The following is a 23,487-nucleotide window of genomic DNA, read 5'->3' as shown; positions in this document are numbered from 1 at the left end:
CGAAATTTGACGTAAGAATGCATTGTCATCAGTCAAATGTCTTTCTCCAAGATCTTTCATTTATTTTCATCGTTGGTTCAACCTTTAAAAATCGTCATTCCGGTGCCTCAATAATTCTTGGTGGTGTTTCTCGTTGTCATTCTCATCTTTTGAAGACCAAAGAAGTTTTTCTCTTAATCTTGCTCCATTCTCTTCAAGTTTCGTGATTCTAGCTTGTTGCCATCCTCTCGTATTTGTTTTGATCATGAGAATTCTTTTCAACCATCCGGAGTAATTCAGGAGCCTTTTCAGTTTGTTCATCCGGAGCCCATCATTTCAGAAGATTTATTAATTCTTAGCTTTCAGTTATCATTCTCCAATCATACCGGTGCTTCGTTCAAGTGATCTTTATTCGGCTCATGATCTCGTTGTTTGCATGGATCTAAATCCTCACAAGTATCTTCATTCATTTCATAATTCTTCCTGGGGTTTCTTTATCTTTACTTTGTTCTTTTTTTTAAATTCTTATGGTGGTTCTTCCAAGATTCTTCTTCCTTCGTTTATCATATCAATGCATTTGTGCTTTCCAAATTCTACCGGTGGATCGTTGAAGACCTTCTCAAGTTGAGCTATATCTATCTTCATCCTTGCTACGAGAATAAGTAGTATGCCAAATCCGTGGATTGTCATCAATTTAAATTGGTGAAGGATAAGCATAACATAATTCTTATTCTTGTTCATCCAAATGATTAATTCCTTATTCCGAAGGTTCATTGATAAATTCTCGGTTTCTTTGTTTCATCTTCTATTTTTCTCAGAGTTCCAACCTTTTTCAATTACTTTACCACGGAGATTCATTTAAATCGGTACAAGGATTCACCTTGTGTTTTCAACTTCTCTTTCCTTCCGTTTGTTCATTCTTTCGTTTACCGGAGTTCTTCATGGAGGTTCTACATGATGGTTCATAAAGGATTTAATTCCTTCTCGAAGTGTTCATCAAGATTCTTTTCTAAGAAGCTCAAGTTTTCTTCATCTTGCTATCCGGAGTGCATTTCTATCTACCATATTATTGGAGATGGTATTATGTCATTCTTGATAATTGAGTTCATGTTTTCATGATTCACATGTTGTCAAGAATGAGATATTTTAAATCCATCAATCTAGTCATTGGAGTTATCTTGGGTTATATTTCACCTAAAGCCTTCCCTAAGGATTGTTGCTATAATGGTGCTCATATATGATCCAAGTTCTTCATCTACCCTCCCGGTGAAATAAGCTTCTCGTCCCCTTTGTTCATGCCAATCCAATTCTTCTTCCCGTAAGTGGCAGGTTGTCACCTCATAATTTTTGAGATGTATTCCATAAGACCATATCAAGATTATTCTTTTCGTTTTTGGTTTTCCAACAACTCCGTTCTATAATTTGTCGTAAGCGTGCTCCCTCGAGATCTTGTTTCCCTTCGTTCATCCCATTCCATTCTTACTTTTGTTCCGGAGGCTTTGTGATGTTTCTCTCTTCAAACCAACTTTCCGTTTTGTCAGGATCGTGTTCTTTTCTTGGTTTATCCATTTAACCGGTGTGTTGTGTCCTTTTTCCTCAAGTTCTTTTCGCCTTATCAAGTCTTGCATCTTTTCTCAACCGAAGTGCTGTTTGAATTTGGTCTTCCTTGATCCCCTTCCTTAACCGGCGTGTTTTCAATATATATCTTCCCTTCAACCTCAAGGTTTTCGCAATGTTCTTTGTCCCTCTTTTCTAACGGAGTGTTTTCGACCTTGTTCACCTTCGTTGTATTCTTTTCTTGAATTTGTGTAACCTTTTCAAGGTTCTTTGGTTTCACTCGTTTGTCAAAGAAGCAACTTAGTCTTACCTCTTCTCTTTCTCTTCCGTTGTTCCTCTGGTGCCATTCTAGATCTCGGGACGAGATCCTCTCGTAGTGGTGGAGTGTTGTAACGCCCCGAGACCGATGTGCCAGGTGTCGTCCAGTTATTCGCTGTTGTTGCGTTGTCATTGCTTGCGTGTCATGCATTGCATATCATGTCATCATGTGCATTTCATTTGCATACATGTTCGTCTCTTGCATTCAAGCATTTTCCCCGTTGTCCGTTTTGCATTCCGGCGCTTCGTTGTCCTTCGGTGGTCATTTCTAGCTTTCTTTCGTGTGTGGGGATTAAACATTTCCGGATTGGACCGAGACTTGCCAAGCGGCCTTGGTTTACTACCGGTAGACCGCCTGTCAAGTGGTGTATCATTTGGACTTCGTTTGATACTCCAACGGTTAACCGAGGGACCGAAAAGGCCTCATGTGTGTTGCAGCCCAACACACCTCCATTTTGTCCCAAAACCCACCTAACTCTGCTCCATCACCTAGAGCGTTCGATCACGATTGCGTGGCCGAAAACCGCACCTCATTTGGACTCTCCTAGCTCCCTCTATGCCTATTTAAAGGCCCCCCGATTTTCGGATCTCCTCCTACCTCCGAAACCCTAAAAGTTCCCTCCGACGCGCCGGACATTGTCCGCCCGCGCTGGACACGTCCGCCGCCGCGCCCCAGCCAACCGCCGCCTGCCACCTGTCCCGCCACCACCCGCGCCCGCTCCAGCACGCTCCGGCCCGGGGAGAGCCCCCGCGGCCCAGAGGAGCCGCGCCGCCCGCGCCCTTCTCCTCCCCGACGCCGCTCGCCACGCCGCCGCCATCCCTTCGCCGCGCCACCGTGGGCCGCCAGCGTCGCCCCCCCGCCAGCTCGCCACCCCGCTGCCGGATCTTCGCCGCCCCGTCGCCGGATCTTCGCCGCCCGGCCGGATCCCGGCTAGCTCCGTCCCAGAGAGGAGCCCCGGCACCCGGATCTCGTCGGCCGCCGCCGTCCTCGTCGTTGCCGGTGAACAGTGCTTGCCGGAGTTTGCCTCGTTTTGCGTGCCACCAAACCCTAGATCCGGAGGTCTAATTTTCTTCTAAGTCCCCGGATTTTCTAATCCATATGCTCCTGTTCGTAGCTCCGTAACTTTGCATCTGTAGCTCCGATTCATGCATATAGCATATCAAAATGTTCACCTCAGAGAGTACATCATTTCATTCCATTGCATCATTTTCATTTGAGTTCATCTTGATGCCCGAAATGCTGTTAGAAGAGGGCTACTTGAGTTAATTGTCAGATCTGCTACTCCATTTAGCTTTTTGTCATTTTTGCCATGATTAATGTATGCACGATATGCCCTGATGCTCTACATATGTTTTGTTAAGGGTTTTGTCATATTTCCAGAGGTGCAACCCATGTATTTTTGTGATGTGTGTGGCGACTTGTGCAAGCTTGCAAAGTGGTGCACTTGCTAATTCTGTTTTCAGGGACTTGGCAATTTCACTAAGTCCTGGAGCTGTTTATCTCATGATGCCATATGTTCATGTTGTTTCCTAGTGATCCGTGCCACTTTTGAGGATGATCAGTAAGGATGTTTTGTTAATATTGTAGTGCTCTATCCATCCATGTCTTTGTTTGCAATTATGAAGCACCCTAGCTTGAGTCAATCGAGCTCTACTTTTGCTACTTCGTGAATCTGGGCAGATTGTCAACTTGTTTGCAATTTTGCCGATGATGTTGTAGTTGATCCGTGCATGCTATGTTATTGTTCTTTCCATGTATAGCTTGAATTTTGTGCCTTCTTGATGGATGTATGCTTGTCTTGCCATGACTTGCACCGTAGTGAGTGCATCGAGCTCGTAAACATGCCTACTTGAGTTATATTTCAGCATGTGTCAGTTTTCACTAAGTCTGAAAACTGATTATGTTTTTGCTATGTTCACATGCTTGCAATTGTATTTTCTGATCCCTTTTGGCTCAAGGTCACTAAGGGACTTTTGTTAAGCTCTTTGAGTAGCTCCATGAAATGCTTTACTTTTCCATGATCAGTTCATGTAGCATATAGTTTTGTTGCTCTGAAGAGGGCTACCTGATCTGAAATTCCAGACAAGTGTTGATTTCACCAAGTCTGAGATCTGTTTGTCATATGCATTTTTGCCATGCTTGTTTGAACCTGTTAATGGATGAATTGGCCGTAGCTCAGTGATAGACTTTTGTTAAGCATCTTGTGTGCATCCCTTCCATGTATTTTGTTGTCATGTTTGGTTGCTGTAGCATGTTCACTTTGTTGCATTTAGATGCCTACTTGCTGTAAATCGCAGACCGGTGTCATTTTTGAATCGCTTGCCATTTCCAAACCGTAACTCCGATTCCGGCGTTCTTTATATCGTTTTCAAGCGATTTCATCTCATGTTTCCAGTGGCACACTTTCTTTTCCAAGTTGAGGCTAGGTTCATGCATTTCTTGTCATATCTTGCATTTTGCATCCCGCATCGCATCCCGCATAGCATATCATATTTGCATTGTGTTGTTTGAGTTTGCACGTGGTTGATTGTGCCCTTGTTGCTTGTTTGTCTTGTTTGGGTAGAGTCAGGAGACGAGTTCACTAATGAGGATCCCGTTGAGTTTGCTTTTGAGGATCCAGTCAACTCTGACAACTGTGCAGGCAAGATGATCATACCCTCGAAATCACTACTATCTTTGCTATGCTAGTTTGCTCGCTCTTTTGCTATGCCAATGCTACGATGCCTACCACTTGCTTTCAAGCCCCCCAAATTGCCATGTTAAACCTCTAACCCACCATGTCCTAGCAAACCGTTGATTGGCTGTGTTACCGCTTTGCTTAGCCCCTCTTATAGCGTTGCTAGTTGCAGGTGAAGACTGAAGGCCGTTCCTTGTTGGAACCTTTATTTACTTGTTGGGATATCATTATATTATCTTGCTATCTTAATGCATCTATATACTTGGTAAAGGGTGGAAGGCTCGGCCTCTCGCCTAGTGTTTTGTTCCACTCTTGCCGCCCTAGTTTCCGTCATATCGGTGTTATGTTCCCGGATTTTGCGTTCCTTACGCGGTTGGGTTATAATGGGAACCCCTTGATAGTTCGCCTTGAATAAAGCTTTTCCAGCAATGCCCAACCTTGGTTTTACCATTTGCCACCTAGCCTTTTCTTTCCCTTGGGTTCTGCAGACTCAAGGGTCATCATTATTTTAACCCCCCGGGCCAGTGCTCCTCTGAGTGTTGGTCCACCTGTCAGCTACCGGTGGCCACCAGGGGCAACTCTGGGCTGGCCTACCCGTACCTAAGACAATCTGAGTGTGCCCTGAGAAAGAGATATGTGCAGCTCCTATCGGGATTTGTCGGCACATTCGGGCGGTGTTGCTGGTCTTGTTTTAACCTGTCGAAGTGTCTTGAATTACCGAGATACCGAGTATGATCGGAACGTCTTGGGAGGAGGTCTATTCCTTCGTTGACCGTGAGAGCTTGTCATGGGCTAAGTTGGGACTCCCCTGCAGGGATTGAACTTTCGAAAGCCATGCACGTGGTTATGGGCAGATGGGAATTTGTTAATGTCCGGTTGTAGATAATTTGAACCTTAATTAATTAAAATGAATCAACTGAGTGTGTTACCGTGATGGTCTCTTCTCGGCAGAGTCCGGGAAGTGGACACGGTGTTGGAGTAATGTTTGCGCAGGTTGCTCTCTAGTTTCACGCTCGCGCTTTGCCTCCTCTTCTCACTCTCTTTTGCGAATAAGTTAGCCACCATACTTGCTAGTCGCTTGCTGCAGCTCCTCTCATATATTTACCTTGCCATACCTATAAGCTTAAATAGTCTTGATCGCGAGGGTGCGAGATTGTTGTGTCCCTGTGGCTCACAGATTACTATTACACCAGATGCAGGGCCTGTTGATTCCACTCCAGGAGACGCGTATGAGCTCAAGTGGGAGTTCGACGAAGACTCTCAACACTACTATGTTTCCTTTCCCGATGATCAGTAGTGGTGCCCAGTTGGGGGTGAACGGGACCGTTGTCGCATGTTGGGTTCTCTTTTATTTTGGCGCCATAGTTGGGCCATGAGTGTTTGGATGATGTAATGTTATTTATGTTCTTGATTGACGTGGTGAGTGTAAGCCAACTATGTTATCTCCCCTTTTTTATCATATTACATGGGATGTTGTGAAGATTGCCTAACTTGCGACATATGCCTTCAATGCGATTATGTCTCTAAGTCGTGCCTCGACACGTGGGAGCTATAGTCGCATCGAGGGTGTTACACCATGTCCCCTTAATCATCTCTTTAAACACCTCAATCCCGTGCCCCGCGCTTTTTCAGTTCGAACTCGGCTAGGCTCAAAACCCTACTTGCAGGCCGGTTATTGCATCTGCATGGGCCTCGGCCCCCCAACGTTCAAATGGCCCTCTCTCCCTAGTTTGCGCCCTGAAAAAATGTCGGTTCGCTCTCAAAGATTGGCGTAAACAAACTATCCCGCTCAACGCTCGAGAACCTAACTGCAAAATTGTTATTAATCTTCTTGACACCGTCGAAGAGGGTTGTTTCCACTCCCTCCATGAACTTGCCCTCCGTAGAGTAGTAATTAAAGTGCTTCGCTGTACGGTCTGGGAAAATGATTTATTGGCACCTCCGGTCCAAAATTAAAACATCCATTGATGGTGATGAGAATTCATGTTACTTCCATGCTTCAGCTTCCCAATGTCGTCGGCACAACAAGATCCACTCCATTTCTCATAATAACCATCTGTTCACAACTCACCAGGCTAAAAGTCAGATTCTAACCTCCTTTTATGCTAACATCCTCGGCACTCCTCTCATCCCAGTCTGGAATTTCTCTCTTTGGGACCTTTACCCTACCCTTACCCCACAACTACTGCATCTGGATACACCTTTCTCAGGTCAAGGAATCTATGATGCTTTTGTAGATATGAATATCTACACTAGCCCAGGTCCGGATGGCTTTGGTCCCGGTTTCCACCACAAATTTTGGCCAATCCTATAAATAAAGTCACGGAACTCTTCCAGGGCTTCTTCAATCACTCCGCAGACATCTCTTGTCTAAACAGGGCCCTCATTGTCCTCCTCCCAAAAACCTTGGACACGCCCACCGCAGACGCTTTCAGACCAATCTCACTACCAAACTGCCCGGCAAAGGCTCTTGCCAAACTATTGGTAAATAGGCTTAAACCGGTCATCCCCTTGCTTGTTCACCCTGACCAAACAGGTTTCCTCTCAGGACGAACTATCTCCGAAAATTTTCTCTATGCGGCGGATATCCTCCATGTTTGAGCTAGACAAAAAGCCCCTACTATGATTGTCAAAATTGACTTCTCCGAAGCCTTTGACTCGGTTTGCTGGTAATCCCTTCTTGCCATTCTCGAGGCAAGGGGGTTTTCACCTAAATGTATTAAATGGATTAATATGGTCCTCAGTACCGGTAAAACGGCTATTCTTTTAAACGGTGTTCCTGGCCCCTGGATCCAGTGCGAAAATGGCCTCAAATAGGGAGACCCGCTCTCTCCTTTCCTTTCATACTCATTGCAGATGTCCTCCAACGTATGATTTTTTAGGCTTTCAACCAAAACCTAATTTCTCATCCTATCTCGCCTCATCTACACTGCCCTGTCCTCCGGTACACCAATGATACCTTGATCATTATTAAAGCCGACGCCTCGGCCGCCCATAACCTCAAAAAAATCCTAGATGACTTCTCGGCTACTACTAGCCTCTCTATTAACTTCTCCAAAACAACTTTCTTCCCGCTCAATATTGAACCAGTACTGGCAGCACAAATGGCCTTGACTCTTGGGACCTCGGTCTCCTCTTTCCTGCAGAAATACCTGGGACTACCACTCTCCCCACACAAACTACCACTGTCGGCTTTCCAACCAGTAATCGATCGCTGTGATGTTTACCTTTCTGGTTGGCGTGCACTCCTACTCTCTCGTGGCGGTCACCTCATTCTGCTGTCTGTGATACGCCTCCAACGTATCTATAATTTTTGATTGTTCCATGCTATTATATTATCTGTTTTGGATGTTTTATATGCATTAATATGCTATTTTATATTATTTTTGGGACTAACCTATTAACCTAGAGCCCAGTGCCAGTTTTTTGTTTTTTCCTAGTTTTAGAGTTTCGCAGAAAAGGAATATCAAATGGAGTCCAAACGGAATAAAACTTTCGGGATGATTTTTCTTGGACCAGAAGACATCGAGAGGACCTCGAGTGCAAATCAAAGAAGCCATGAGGCGGCCACAAGGATGGAGGGCGCGCCCCCACCCTTGTGGGCCCCTCGTAACTCCACCGACCTCATTCCTTCGCCTATAAATTCTCATATACCCTAAAAACTTCCAGGAGAGCCACAAAAACACTTATCCACCGCCGCAACCTTCTGTACCCGTGAGATCCCATCTAGGGGCCTTTTTCGGCATCCTGCCGGAGGGTGATTCAATCACGGAGGGCTTCTACATCAACACCATTGCCTCTCCGATGAAGCGTGAGTAGTTTACCACAGACCTACGGGTCCATAGCTAGTTGTTAGATGGCTTCTTCTCCCTCTTTGATTCTCAATACCATGTTCTCCTCGATGTTCTTCGAGATCTATTCGATGTAAACTCTTTTGCGGTGTGTTTGCCGAGATCCGATGAATTGTGGATTTATGATCAGCTTATCTACGAATATTATTTGAATCTTCTCTGAATTCTTATATGCATGATTTGATATCTTTGCTAGTCTCTTCGAACTATCAATTTGGTTTGGCCAACTAGATTGGTTTTTCTTGCAATGGGCGAAGCGCTTAGCTTTGGGTTCAATCTTGCGGTGTCCTTTCCTAGTGACAGTAGGGGAAGCAAGGCACGTATTGTATTGTTGCCATCGAGGATAACAAGATGGGATTTTCATCATATTTCTTGAGTTTATCCCGCGACATCATGTCATCTTACTTAATGCGTTACTCTGTTCCTATGAACTTAATACTCTAGATGCAGCCAGGAGTCGATCGATGTGTGGAGAAATAGTAGTGGATGCAAAATTGTTTCGATCTACTTGACACGTACGTGATGCCTATATTCATGATCATTGCCTTAGATATCGTCATAACTATGCACTTTTCTATCAATTGCTCACCAGTAATTTATTCACCCACCATAATATTTTCTATCTTGAGAGAAGCCTCTAGTGAAACCTATGGCCCCCGGGTCTATTTTCCATCATATAAATGTCTATGTTCCATCATATAAGTTTTCGATCTACAAGCTTAGTTTACTATTTACTTTCCGTTCCATAAATCAAAAATACCAAAAATATTACTTTACCTTTATCCATCTATATCAGATCTCACTTTGCAAATAACCGTGAAGGCACTAACAACCCCTTTATCGCATTGGGTGCAAGTTGGTGTTTGTTTGTGCAGGTATTCGGTGGCTTGAACGTTGTCTCCTACTGGATTGATACCTTGGTTCTCAAAAGCTGAGGGAAATACTTACTCTACTTTGCTGCATCACCCTTTCCTCTTCAAGGGAAAAACCAATGCAAGCTCGAGAAGTAGCAGGAAGAATTTCTAGCGCCGTTGCCGGGGAGATCTACGCCAAGCCAAGACAAACCAAGTACCCATCATAAACTCTCATCTCTCGCATTACATTATTCGCCATTCGCCTCTCATTTTCTTCTCCCCCACTTCTAAAACTATTTTCGAAAAGATTTGCCTTTTCTTTGCCCCTCTTCCATTCGTCTTCTTCGCTTGCCTTTTGTGTACTCGAGTGTTGGATCATTTGTCTTGTCCCCATGTCTAGTCCTCCCATCATCGTTAGCACTCCTGATAATGAAGTTCTCAACTTTAAACTAAGGGAGGGGGAAATTTGAAAGATGCTTGGTATAGAATTTGCAGTGCTCAAAATAGATCTACTCGAAAGCAATCTACTACTGTTCTTCTTTGCAATTTCTATGTGGGCGTTACTCCATGGAATAGATATGTTCTAGATACCATTACCGGAGGGAATTTTTTGGGAGCCATACTTCTGATTCTTACAATGTCATCATAGATTTGCTAGGCCATCCACCTCTTTTGATTAGTGGAACTGCTTTAACTTTGGAACATGTGATGCAAACACTTGATATTATTGAAAATAAAATGGCTATAGTTGAGTTGATTGAAAATTTGGACAAAAAGATTCATAATCAGATTACTCAGTATGGATCTAAAGTAGGAGTCACTTTAAAGAATCTTAGGGAAAAGGAACCCATAGTAAACGAAAAGATAGATCAAGATTCTACTAGAATTGGCAAACTAGAAGATATTATTACCAATTTGGGTTCCGCTTTTTCCTCCGTTAATACTACTCAAAAATTCCCTCCGACTAAGATTGCTATGTTTACTTATGTTCCTAAGAATAAGGGTGAATCTTCCAGTAAAGAAAATAAAGATCTCAAATCAATAAGTGTTCACCCCAATTTTTTCAACATTATTAAGGAACCAACTACTACAAATGAATTTCTTGATTTCTTACCTCGGAGTTTGATCATTGGCACAACCCATAAATCTCGTAAGGACTATAAGAATATGATTTAAAAATTGCATACCAAAGAAGATAATATCTAGATCTATTTGCGTTTTATGCCTAGCTAAGGGCGTTAAACAATAGCACTTGTTGGAAGGCAACCCAATTTTATTTTTGAGTTTTTTGTTTTTGCTACTGTTCTTGAATAAATACACATTATTACTTCTATAGTAATTGTGTTGTACTGTTTTAATTAGTGTTTGTGCCAAGTAAGACCTTTGGGATAGCTTATGGTGATAGTTAAATTGATCTTGCTGACAAACAGAAACTTTTGTGCCCAGGAAAATAATTTTCATAATTCACAAAAGTGTGCTTTTGTTTTGATTAGTTTTGCACAAGATTAATAAACAAATTTCTTAGGTCTTCCTAATTTATCAGAATTTGTAGAGTTCTATAAGTATTCGAGATATTCAGATTGCTACGGACTATTCTGTTTTTGACAGATTATGTTTTCTTGGTGTTGTTTGCTTATTTTGATGAGTCTATGGCTAGTATCGGGGGGTATGAACCATGGAAAAGTTGGAATACAGTAGATATTACACAAATATAAATTAGGAATGAGTTCACAACAGTACCTAAAGTGGTGATTTATTTTCTTATACTAACGGAGCTTACGAGATTTTCTATTGAGTTTTGTGTTGTGAAGTTTTCAAGTTTTGGGTAAGGATTTGATGGACTATGGAATAAGGAATGGCAAGAGCCTAAGCTTGGAGATGCCCAAGGCACCCCAAGGTAATATCCAAGGATGCCAAGAGCCTAAGCTTAGGGATACCCCGGGAAGGCATCCTCTCTTTCGTCTTCGTCTATCGGTAACTTTACTTGAGGCTATATTTTTATTCACCACATGATATGTGTTTTGCTTGGAGCTTCTTGTATAATTTGAGTCTTTGCTTTTTAGTTTGCCACAATCATCCTTGATGTACACACCTTTTGAGAGAGAGACGCATGAATCATGATTTATTAGAATGCTCGTTGTGCTTCACTTATATCTTTTGAGCTAGGCAATATTGCTCTAGTGCTTCACTTATATCTTTTTAGAGCACGGCGGTGGCTTTATTTTATGGAAATTGATGAACTCTCGTGCTTCACTTATATTATTTTGAGAGTCTCTAAACAGTATGGTAATTCGTTTCAGTTATAAATTTAGTCCAAATATGATAGGCATCCAAGAGGGATATAATAAAAACTTTCATATAAAGTGCATTGAATACTATGAGAAGTTTGATTCCTTATGATTGTTTTGAGATATGAAGATGGTAATATTAGAGTCATGCTAGTGAGTAGTTATGAATTTGAGAAATACTTGTGTTAAAGTCTGTGAGTCCCGTAGCATGCACGTAAGGTTAACCGTTATGTGATGAAGTCGGAGCATGATTTATTTTTTGATTGTCATCCTTTGTGCGGAGGTCGGGATTGCATGATGGTTAACTCCTACTAACCCTTACGCTAGGGGCATGCGTATAATACTTGGTTTTGATAGCTTCTAAATTTTTGCAATAAGTTTATGAGTTCTTTATGACTAATGTTGAGTCCACGGATTATACGCACTCTCACCCTTCCACCATTGCTAGCCCCTCTTGTGTCGCGCAACTTTCGCCGATACCATACATCTGAAGGAAATATGCCCTAGAGCAATAATAAAGTTGTTATTTATATTTCCTTATATCATGATAAATGTTTACACTTCATGCTAGAATTGTATTAACCGGAAACTTAGTAAATGTGTGAATACATAGACAAACAGAGTGTCCCTAGTATGCCTCTACCTGACTAGCTCGTTAATCATAGATGGTTGTGTTTCCTAGCCATAGACGTGTGTTTTCATTTGATGAACGAGATCATATCATTAGAGAATGATGTGATGGACAAGACCCATCTGTTAGCTTAGCATTATGATCGTTTTGTTTTACTGCTATTGCTTTCTTCATGACCTATACATGTTCCTCTAGCTATGAGATTATGCAACTACCGAATACCGAAGGAACACCTTGTGTGCTATCAAACATCACAACGTAATTGGGTGATTATAAAGATGCTCTACAGGTGTCTCCGAAGGTGTTTGTTGAGTTGGCATAGATCGAGATTAGGATTTGTCACTCCGTGTATCGGAGAGGTATCTCTGCGCCCTCTCGGTAATGCACATCACTATAAGCCTTGCAAGCAATGTGACTAATGAGTTAGCTACGGGATGATGCATTACATAATGAGTAAAGAGACTTGCCAGTAACGAGATTGAACTAAGTATGATGATACCGATGATCGAATCTCGGGTAAGTAACATACCGATGACAAAGGGAACAACGTATGTTTTTATGCGGTTTGACCGATAAAGATCTTCGTAGAATATGTAGGAGCCAATATGAGCATCTAGGTTCCACTATTGATTATTGACTAGAGATGTGTCTTGGTCATGTCTACATAGTTCTCGAACCCATAGGGTCCGCACGCTTAACGTTCGGTGACGATTTGTATTAATTATGTGATTTGATGACCGAAGTTTATTCGGAGTCCCAGATAAGATCACGGACATGACAAGGAGTCTCAAAATGGTTGAGACATAAAGATTCATATATTGGAAGGCTATATTCGGACATCGGAAAGGTTTCGAGTGATTCGGGTATTTTTCGGAGTACCGGGGAGTTATGGGAATTCATCGGGAGAAGTAATGGGCCTTATTGGGCTTTAGTGGAGAAAGGGGAGAAGGGCCAAGAGGTGGCACGTGCCTCCCCCTGCACAAACCGAATTGGATAAGGGGTGGGGGTGCGGCCCCTCTTTCCTTCTCCCTCTCCCTCTCTTTCCTTCTCGCCTACTCCGAATAGGAAAGGGAATCCTACTAGGACTTGGGAGTCCTAGTAGGACTCCCTATGCTTGGTGCGCCCCTAGGCTGGCCGCCTCCTCCCTCCCTCCTTTATATACGGGGGAGGGGAGCACCCCAAAGGCACTCAAGATTTGTCTTAGCCGTGTGCGGTGCCCCCCTCCACAGTTACACACCTCGGTCATATCGTTGTAGTGCTTAGGCGAAGCCCTGCACCGGTAACTTCATCATCACCGTCGCCATGCCATCGTGCTGACGGAACTCTCCCTCGACCCTCTGCTGGATAAAGAGTTCAAGAGACGTTATCGAGCTGAACGTGTGCTGAACACGGAGGTGCCGTATGTTCGGTACTTGGATCGGTTGGATCGTGAAGACATTCGACTACATCAACCGCGTTACTAAACGCTTCCACTTTTGGTCTACGAGGGTACGTGGACACACTCTCCCCTCTCGTTGCTATGCATCTCCTAGATAGATCTTGCCTGATCGTAGGAATTTTTTTGAAATTACTGCATTCCCCAACAACATCCACCATATACCTTCCTCAAAACAGCCACTGTACCTACCTATTATGGAATTTCCATAGCCATTCTGAGATATATTGCAAGGCAACTTTGCACCGTTCTGTTTATTATGACACGCTCCAACATTGTCATATTGCTTTGCATGATCTTGTAGTTGACATTATATTTGTGGCAAAGCCACCGTTCATAATTATTTCATACATGTCACTCTTGATTCATTACACATCCTGTTACACCGCCAGATGCATTCATATAGATTAATATTTTGTTCTAAGTATCGAGTTGTAATCCTTGAGTTGTAACTAAATAAAAGTGTGATGATCTTCATTATTAGAGCATTGTCCCATGTGAGGAAAGGATGATGGAGACTATGATTCCCCCACAAGTCGGGAAGAGACTCCGGACGAAATAAAAAAAGAGGCCAAAAAATGAGAGAAGGCCCAAGTAAAAAAATATGAGAGAAAAGAGAGAAGGGACAATGTTACTATCCTTTTACCACACTTGTGCTTCAAAGTAGCACCATGATCTTCATAATAGAGAGTCTCTCATATACTAGTGGGAATTTTCACTATAGAACTTGGCTTGTATATTCCCATGATGGGCTTCCTCAAAATTGCTCTAGGTCTTTGTGAGCAAGCAAGTTGGATGCACACCCACTTAGTTTCCTTTTGAGCTTTCATAAACTTATAACTCTAGTGCATCCGTTGCATGGCAATCCCTACTCACTCACATTGATATCTATTAATGGGCATCTCCATAGCCTGTTGATACGCCTAGTTGATGTGAGACTATCTACCTCTTTTTGTCTTCTCCGCAACCACCGTCTATTCCACCTATAGTGCTATATCCATGGCTCACGCTCATGTATTGCGTGAAAGTTGAAAAAGTTTGAGAATACCAAAGTATGAAAGAATTGCTTGGCTAAAACCGGGGTTGTGCATGATTTGAATATTTTGTGTGATGAAGATGGAGTATAGCCAGACTATATGATTTTGTAGGGATAGTCTTTCTTTGGCCATGTTATTTTGAGAAGACACAATTATCTGGTTAGTATGCTTGAAGTATTATTGTTTTTATGTCAATATTAAACTTTTGTTTTGAATTATACAGAGGGGGATTCGATCACAGAGGGCATCAACATCAACACCATTGCCTCTCCGATGAAGTGTGAGTAGTTTACCACAGACCTACGGGTCCATAGCTAGTAGATAGATGGCTTCTTCTCTCTCTCTTTGATTCTCAATACCATGTTCTCCTCGATGTTCTTGGAGATCTATTCGAAGTAATACTCTTTTGCGGTGTGTTTGCCAAGATCCGATGAATTGTGGATTTATGATCAGCTTATCTACGAATATTATTTGAATCTTCTTTGAATTCTTATATGCATGATTTGATATCTTTGCAATTCTCTTCGAACTATCGATTTGGGTTGGCCAGCTAGATTGGTTTTTCTTGCAATGGGAGAAGCGCTTAGCTTTGGGTTCAATCTTGCGGTGTCCTTTCCCAGTGACAGTAGGGGCAGCAAGGCACATATTGTATTGTTGCCATCGAGGATAACAAGATGGGGTTTTCATCATATTGCTTGAGTTTAACCCACTACATCATGTCATCTTACTTAATGCATTACTCTGTTCTTATGAACTTAATACTCTAGATGCAGGCAGGAGTCAGTCAATGTGTGGAGTAATAGTAGTAGATGCAGAATCATTTTGGTCTACTTGACACGGACGTGATGCCTATATTCATGATCATTGCCTTAGATATTGTCATAACTATACGCTTTTCTATCAATTGCTCAGCAGTAATTTTTTTCACCAACCGTAATATTTTCTATCTTGAGAGAAGCCTTTAGTGAAACCTATGGCCCCCGGGTCTATTTTCCATCATATAAATCTCTATTTTACATCATATAAGTTTCCAATCTACAATCTTAGTTCACTATTTACTTTCCGTTCCATAAACCAAAAATACCAAAAATATTACTTTACCATTTATCCATCTCTATCATATCTCACTTTGCAAATAACCACGAAGGGATTGACAACCCATTTATCGCGTTGGGTGCAAGTTGGTGTTTGTTTGTGCAGGTATTCGGTGGCTTGAACGTTGTCTCCTACTAGATTGATACCTTGGTTCTCAAAAGCTGAGGGAAATACTTACTCTACTTTGCTGCATCACCCTTTCCTCTTCAAGGAAAAAACCAATGCAAGCTCGAGAAGTAGCAGTCTGCGGTCCTTAGTGTTCCCACCTATTTCATTATGTGCTTCTCACTGCCTAAAAGCATTCTCGAGGATATGGACAAACGCAGACATATTTTCTTCTGGTCTAATGATGACTCCTTCTCTAGGGCTAACTGTCTGGTAGCGTGGGATCGGGTGTGCATGCCCAAGTTGGCAGGTGGTCTAGGTGTTAAAAACTTACAAGCACAAAAAATTTGCCTTATGTTAAAATTTTCTTTCAAATTCCTCCACTCCCCACTTCTGCCTTGTAAGGATTGGATTTTAAACCATTCCCCCTCCACATAGGTCTAGGTAGAAATGCCTCCTTCCTTGGCAAATCTATTTTTAAACACTTACACACGCTCAGAGAGATTTCCCAGGTTACTATTGGCAATGGTTCCTCCACCTTTTTCTGGCTTGACCGTTGGCTCCTGCAAGAACCACTCTCCATTGCCTTTCCTGCCATGTTTACACAGCATACTAAGCCTAACGCTCTTGTTCAAAAAATTATGATGGATGGGATTGATCTGGGCTTGCGTAGCCGGCTAACCTTAACCGCTACCAATGAACTCGCTTCCTTGTGATCTTTGTTGCAAGGAGTGTGCCTTATAGGAGTACCCGATGACAGGTCCTTGCTCAATGGCGCCGCCTTTTCCACAAAGGGCGCTTATGATGCTCTTGCTTCCCAGCTATCGGATCCATCTCTTACCCACATCTGGGACTCTCGTGTTCCTAGTAGGGTTCGAGTGTTTGGATGGCTTTTCTATCTTGAGAGGTTAAACACGCGGGCAAATCTCCATCGCAAGATCATCATCGACTCTCCATCATGCCCATGTTGCAATGCCGCCACTACTGCAGGATGCTGCTAACGCGACACTACGATCAGAGACCCTTCGACGAAACTGTGTGCGATGCAATAATCGCAAACGGTGATGTAAAAAACGTCAAAAAAGGTGCAAAATGTTTGCGATGACGGATGCATCAAACATGGTTCCGATTTTAGTTGCGTGTGCGATGAAGGGCATATGGTTAAGTTCAATGAACTATTTTTGATGAGGAAGAAGAACAGAAACGGGCAGCCATATGAAGGTGTGTGCGATATACAGCATAGTTCACTCGGATGAACTATTTGTGATTAGGCAACACAAAAGAAACGGTCAGCCAAATCAAGGTGTGTGCGATATACGACATACGGTTCACTTAGATGAACTGTTTGCTTTGAGCCAAGAGAACAGAAACGGTTCAATTTAACGGGATATGTGCGATACGCGGCAAACAAGTCTATAAACAGAAATGTGTGCGAAGACCGATAATAACATAGACGATTGCTTTTAATAAGACGTATGTGATATGCTCTATCTACACAACATCTATTGGCCATTGGGCGACCGGCGGTCATCCGCGTATGCCATAAGGATGCGAAGAGGCATCCTATATCATCAAGGACTAGTTGTTCCACCAATAGCTCATCTAAGAGAACTCTCAAGTTAACGGTGCTCGGGCTGGAGCAGCCATGAGATGGGTGATCGGATGGGAAGTTGTCAAAATATCAAAACCCACTTATGGGATGGATCATAGATGTCCTTAATGGACCTTTAAGATACATCCCATCAGTGGGTTTTGAAATTTTGACAACTTCCCATCCGGTCATCCATCTCTTAACACATGTTAAAGAAGGTCTACCGCATTACTTTTTGACAATGTGCGATACGTGGCATATAGTTGATCCATCCGAGCTGTTTGTGATGGAATAAGCCGTGTGTGTTGTGGGTGGAATTAACCTCAAGGTTCTTGTTTTTTTTCTTAACACATCTTAAAGAAGGTCTACGGCATTACTTTTTGACTATGTGCGATACTTGGCATGCAGTTGATCCATCTGGCCTGTTTGTGATGGAATAAGCCGTGTGTGTTGTGGGCAAATGGTTGCTAATATACAACTGTTTGCGATTGATGAATTCATCACCGACGGGTTCCATAGTGTGGTCCGTGTTCATCTGATCATCATCTACATCTTCTGCTAGCTCGATGTTCCTTATATGCTAAGTTTCCATTAATTGATGGCATTTTATGAACACGCCACCATTTCCCGCCATTTCCTCACCTGTTTCCCACCACCCGGCGATATTGCGCATAAACCTAGGAGGCGCGCGATGCACGGAGGCAACAAGCGCAGCCCGTAGCACATCCACCTTTTCCCAAGCATGCCAACCCACCAAAGTGACGCCTCCGCCATCAACCTCGTCGACGAGGAAAACAAGAAGGCGCCACGGCCCGTCGAGGCCGAGGCACTCCGCAGCAACGTGATGGATGACACCGTGATGTGCGTCATCGCCAGGGTTGAGCAGACCCTTGGCGCATGGCGTTTGAGCACCGCGGATCAAGATAGGCATGTCAGCACCGAGAGGCTGCAGCTCGCCGCACAACATGATCGATGGCTCACCGCAGAGCAATCTAGGCGCATCCGCGCCGATAGGGTGCTCCTCGCCGCACGGAGAGACCATTGGAGCGCCGCAGAGCGAGAGGCACGGCGTGCCGCACAGCAAGAGCGAATCCACTGAGGCTTGTCTGCTGTCGGCACGGCGTCGCAGCTGGGTACACGTCCCGTTAGTACCGCCATTCCTCGCAAGGAGTGGGAAAAGGCCCTCTATGCCGTACTTGCACCAGAGGTCGGCCGCACCGTACTTGCACCGGACGCACGTCGCGCCGTTCGCATGGGTTGTGTCGTTCGCCTTGTCCGCGGCCCAGTTGATGCCAACGCGCTGGTCGGTAGGCTCGACCGCCTCCTTGGCCCAGGTGTCCACCTAGGCGCAGTAGAGGAACATGGCCGTCACATCCTCGAGTTGGTGATCTCCGATGAAATATCCAACTTGGAGCTCGAGATCACGCTCCAAATGTACCGCAAGCGTGTCGACCGCTTCGACCAATGCATGCACGAGTTCAGGCAGAGCCAAGAGCTACCGTAGGCAAGGGCTGTTGGTCATGGTATAATGGACGTGTTTTATTTTGTTGAGTCGTTTCGACGTGGATAGCTATGTATTAACAGCAATCATAGTGTTGCTCTGTTTCAATGTATGTTCTGTATTTTCCGTTCTTATATGTTCTATTTCAATGTGTGTATATACGCTTTCCATTCTGTATATGTGGATGATAACAGCTAGATTCAAATTAGTATACCAAAATAGATAGAAAATGGAATTCATAATATATATATATATATATTAATTTTTCATTAGTTCATCACAGAATATATATAATATCATCACATATACTGATGATACTTAACTACTAGGTACAATGCATAAAATTGAAAACGAACAATACTAAAACTAATAATCCCTCCTGATGCGGGGTGTCTTCCCAGCGTGAAGGTGATACGTCTCCAACGTATCTATAATTTATGAAGTATTCACGCTATTATATTATCTGTTTTGGATGTTTATGGGCTTTACTAAACACTTCTATATTATTTTTGGGACTAACCTTTTAACCGGAGGCCCAGCCCAAATTGATGTTTTCTTGCCTATTTCAGTGTTTCGAAGAAAAGGAATATCAAACGGAGTCCAAACGGAATGAAACCTTCGGGAGAGTTATTTTTGGAACGGAAGCAATCCAGGAGACTTGGAGTAGACGTCAGGGAAGCTTCAAGGTGGCCACGAGGCAGGGAGGCGCGCCTGCCCCCCCTGGGCACGCCCCCCACCCTCATGGGCCCCTCGTGGCTCCCCTGACCGACTTCTTTTTCCTATATATGTCCATATACCCTAAAAACATCGGGGAACATAATAGATCAGGAGTTCCGCTGCCGCAAGCCTCGGTAGCCACCAAAAACTAATCAGGACCATGTTCCGGCACCCTGCCGGAGGGGGATCCCTCACCGGTGGTCATCTTCATCATCCCGGCGCTCTCCATGACGAGGAGGGAGTAGTTCACCCTCGGGGCTGAGGGTATGTACTAGTAGCTATGTGTTTGATCTCTCGCTCTCGTGTTCTTGAGGTGATACAATCTTGATGTATCGCGAGCTTTGCCATTATAGTTGGATATTATGATGTTTATCCCCCTCTACTCTCTTGTAATGGATTGAGTTTTCCCTTTGAAGTAATCTTATCGGATTGAGTCTTTAAGCATATGAGAACACTTGATGTATGTCTTGCATGTGCTTATCTGTGGTGACAATGGGATATCACGTGATCCACTTGATGTATGTTTTGGTGATCAACTTGCGGGTTCCATGACCTCATGAACTTATGCATAGGGGTTGGCACACGTTTTCGTCTTGACTCTCTGATAGAAACTTTGGGGCACTCTTTGAAGTACTTTGTGTTGGTTTGAATAGATGAATCTGAGATTGTGTGATGCATATCGTATAATCATACCCATGGATACTTGTGGTGACATTGGAGTATCTAGGTGACATTAGGGTTTTGGTTGATTTGTGTCTTAAGGTGTTATTCTAGTACGAACTCTACGATAGATCGAACAGAAAGATTAGCTTCATGTTATTTTACTATGGACTCTTGAATAGATCAAACAAAAAGAATAACTTTGAGGTGGTTTCGTACCCTACAATAATCTCTTCGTTTGTTCTCCTCTATTAGTGACTTTGGAGTGACTCTTTGTTGCATGTTGAGGGATAGTTATATGATCCAATTATGTTATTATTGTTGAGAGAACTTGCACTAGTGAAAGTATGAACCCTAGGCCTTGTTTCCTAGCATTGCAATACTGTTTGTGCTCACTTTTATCATTAGTTACCTTGCTGTTTTTATATTTTCAGATTACAAAAATCTATATCTACCATCCATATTGCACTTGTATCACCATCTCTTCGCTGAACTACTGCACCTATACAATTTACCATTGTATTGGGTGTGTTGGGGACACAAGAGACTCTTTGTTATTTGGTTGCAGGGTTGTTTAAGAGAGACCATCTTCATCCTACGCCTCCCAAGGATTCATAAACCTTAGGCCATCCACTTGAGGGAAACTTGCTACTGTCCTACAAACCTCTGCACTTGGAGGCCCAACAATGTCTACAAGAAGAAGGTTGCGTAGTAGACATCAAGCAATTTCTGGCGCCGTTGCCGGGGAGGTGAGTGCTTGAAGGTATATCTTTAGATCTTGCAATCGTATCTTTTTGTTTCTTGTTTCATCACTAGTTTAGTTTATAAAAGAAAACTACAAAAAATGGAATTGAGGGTACCTCATATGCTTCATCTTTTAATGTCTTTCGTGAAAATAAGGATTCCGATAATTGTGCTCAATTGCTAGAGGAAAAATGTGTTACAATGTTTGGCACTAAATATTTGAATGGTGAGCATGGTTGCAATGTTGTTAGTATGAATTCCTTGAATATCCATGATGCTAATGATATGCAAAGCCACAAGCTTGGGGAAGCTATGTTTGATGAAAATGATATTTTTTGTCCCCCAAGTTTTGATGAGAAAATTTATTATGGTGAAAGCATGCCTTCTATTTATAATGATTATATTGATGAAAGTAGATTTGGAGAGGTCATGACGTTATTTAGTGATGAATCCACTATTTCGGAAGAGGTTCCAATTAATTATGAGAACAAAGTTGCTATCTATGATGATTATTGTGATGACATGTATGCTATAAAGAATAATGATAACCATGAAACTGTTCATCATGATTTTAATTTTCAATTGGATTATGCCTCACGTGATAGTTATTTTGTTGAGTTTGCTCCCACTACTATTCCGAATGAGAAGAATTTTGCTTATGTGGAGAGTAGTAAATTTTCTATGCTTGTAGATCATGAAAAGAATGCTTTATGTGATGGTTATATTGTTGAATTCATTCATCATGCTACTGAAAATTATTATTAGGGAGGAACATATGCGTGTAGGAATTGCAATAATATCAAGTTTCATCTCTATGTGTTGAAAATCTTGAAGTTATGCTTGTTTTGCCTTCCTATGCTAGTTGATTATTGTTCCCATAAATTGTTTGATCACAAAATCCCTATGCATAGGAAGTGGGTTAGAATTAAATGTGCTAGTCATATTCTTCATGATGCTCTCTTTATGTTTCAATTCTTATCTTTTATGTGAGCATCATTGAAATCATCATGCCTAGCTAGGGGTGTTAAACGTTAGCGCTTGTTGGGAGGCAACCCAATTTTATTTTAGTTCTTTGCCTTTTTCTCCTGTTTAGTAATAAATAATATATCTAGACTCTGGTTAGATGTGGTTTTATGTTTTAATTAGTGTTTGTTCCAAGTAGAACCTTTGGGAAGACTTGGGTGAAGTCTTTATGATCATGCTGTAAAAGACAGAAACTTTAGCGCTCACGAGATTAGCTGCCATTTTTTACTGGAGAGTGACTTTAAGTTGATTATTTTTACAGATGATTAATAGACAAATTCCTCATGTCCAACAATTTATTTCAGAATTTTTGGAGTTCCAGAAGTATACTTTTGATACATATTACTACAGACTGTTCTGTTTTTGACAGATTCTGTTTTCTATGTGTTGTTTTCTTATTTTGATGAATCTATGAGTAGTACCGGAGGGTATGAACCATAGAGAAGTTGGAATACAGTAGATATTACACCAATATTAATTTATAATGAGTTCACAACAGTACCAAAAGTGGTGGATTTATTTTCTTATACTAACGGAGCTTACGAGTTTTCTGTTGAGTTTTGTGTTGTGAAGTTTTCAAGTTTTGGGTAAAGATTCGATGGACTATGGAATAAGGACTGGCAAGAGACTAAGCTTGGGGATGCCCAAGGAACCCCAAGGCAATATTCAAGAATAACCAAGAGCCTAAGCTTGGGGATGCCCCAGAAGGCATCCCCTCTTTCGTCTTCGTCCATCGGTAACTTTACTTGGAGCTATATTTTTATTCACCACATGATATGTGTTTTGCTTGGAGCGTCAATTTATTTTGTTAGGATTTGCTTTCTGTTATTTAGAACAATGTTTTGCATCTTTTATTTCAATAAAAGTGGCATTGATAGCCTTTACTATGCCTATTTTACAAGTCTTCATGTTGCTGTTTGAAAACCGAAAGTTTACCGTTGTTGCAAAAATTCCCTCAAAAATTCAGAATGTGATAAAATGTTGAAACCTTTTGAATAATAAGCTCTGATAAATTTACTACAGTGGGAATTTTCTTTCATAATTTTTGGATCTAGGGAAGTATGGATCTTGCTGCATTCTTTACAGACTGTCCTGTTTAGGCAGATTGCTGTTATGTTTGCATTGTTTGCATATGTTTGCTTGTTTAATGATTCTATTTGAGGATAGGAATATTAAATATGCAGAGGCATTTAGTATTAAATGTTGAATAATAATTTTAGTGATTTGCTACAATATAGTATGATAAGGTTTTGCATTGGTTTATACTAACTTATCTCACGAGTCTTTGTTGAGTTTTATGTGGATGAAGCTTTTGAGATTTAGGGAGACCGTGATATGAGAGGAATTAAGGAGACATAAATGATCAAGCTTGGTGATGCCCAAGGCATCCCAAGATAATATTTCAAGAAGTCTCAAGTGTCTA

The sequence above is a fragment of the Triticum urartu genome, chromosome 2 (assembly GCF_003073215.2).
Source record: "Triticum urartu cultivar G1812 chromosome 2, Tu2.1, whole genome shotgun sequence".
NCBI lineage: Eukaryota > Viridiplantae > Streptophyta > Magnoliopsida > Poales > Poaceae > Triticum > Triticum urartu.
This window is presented reverse-complemented; position numbering follows the sequence as displayed.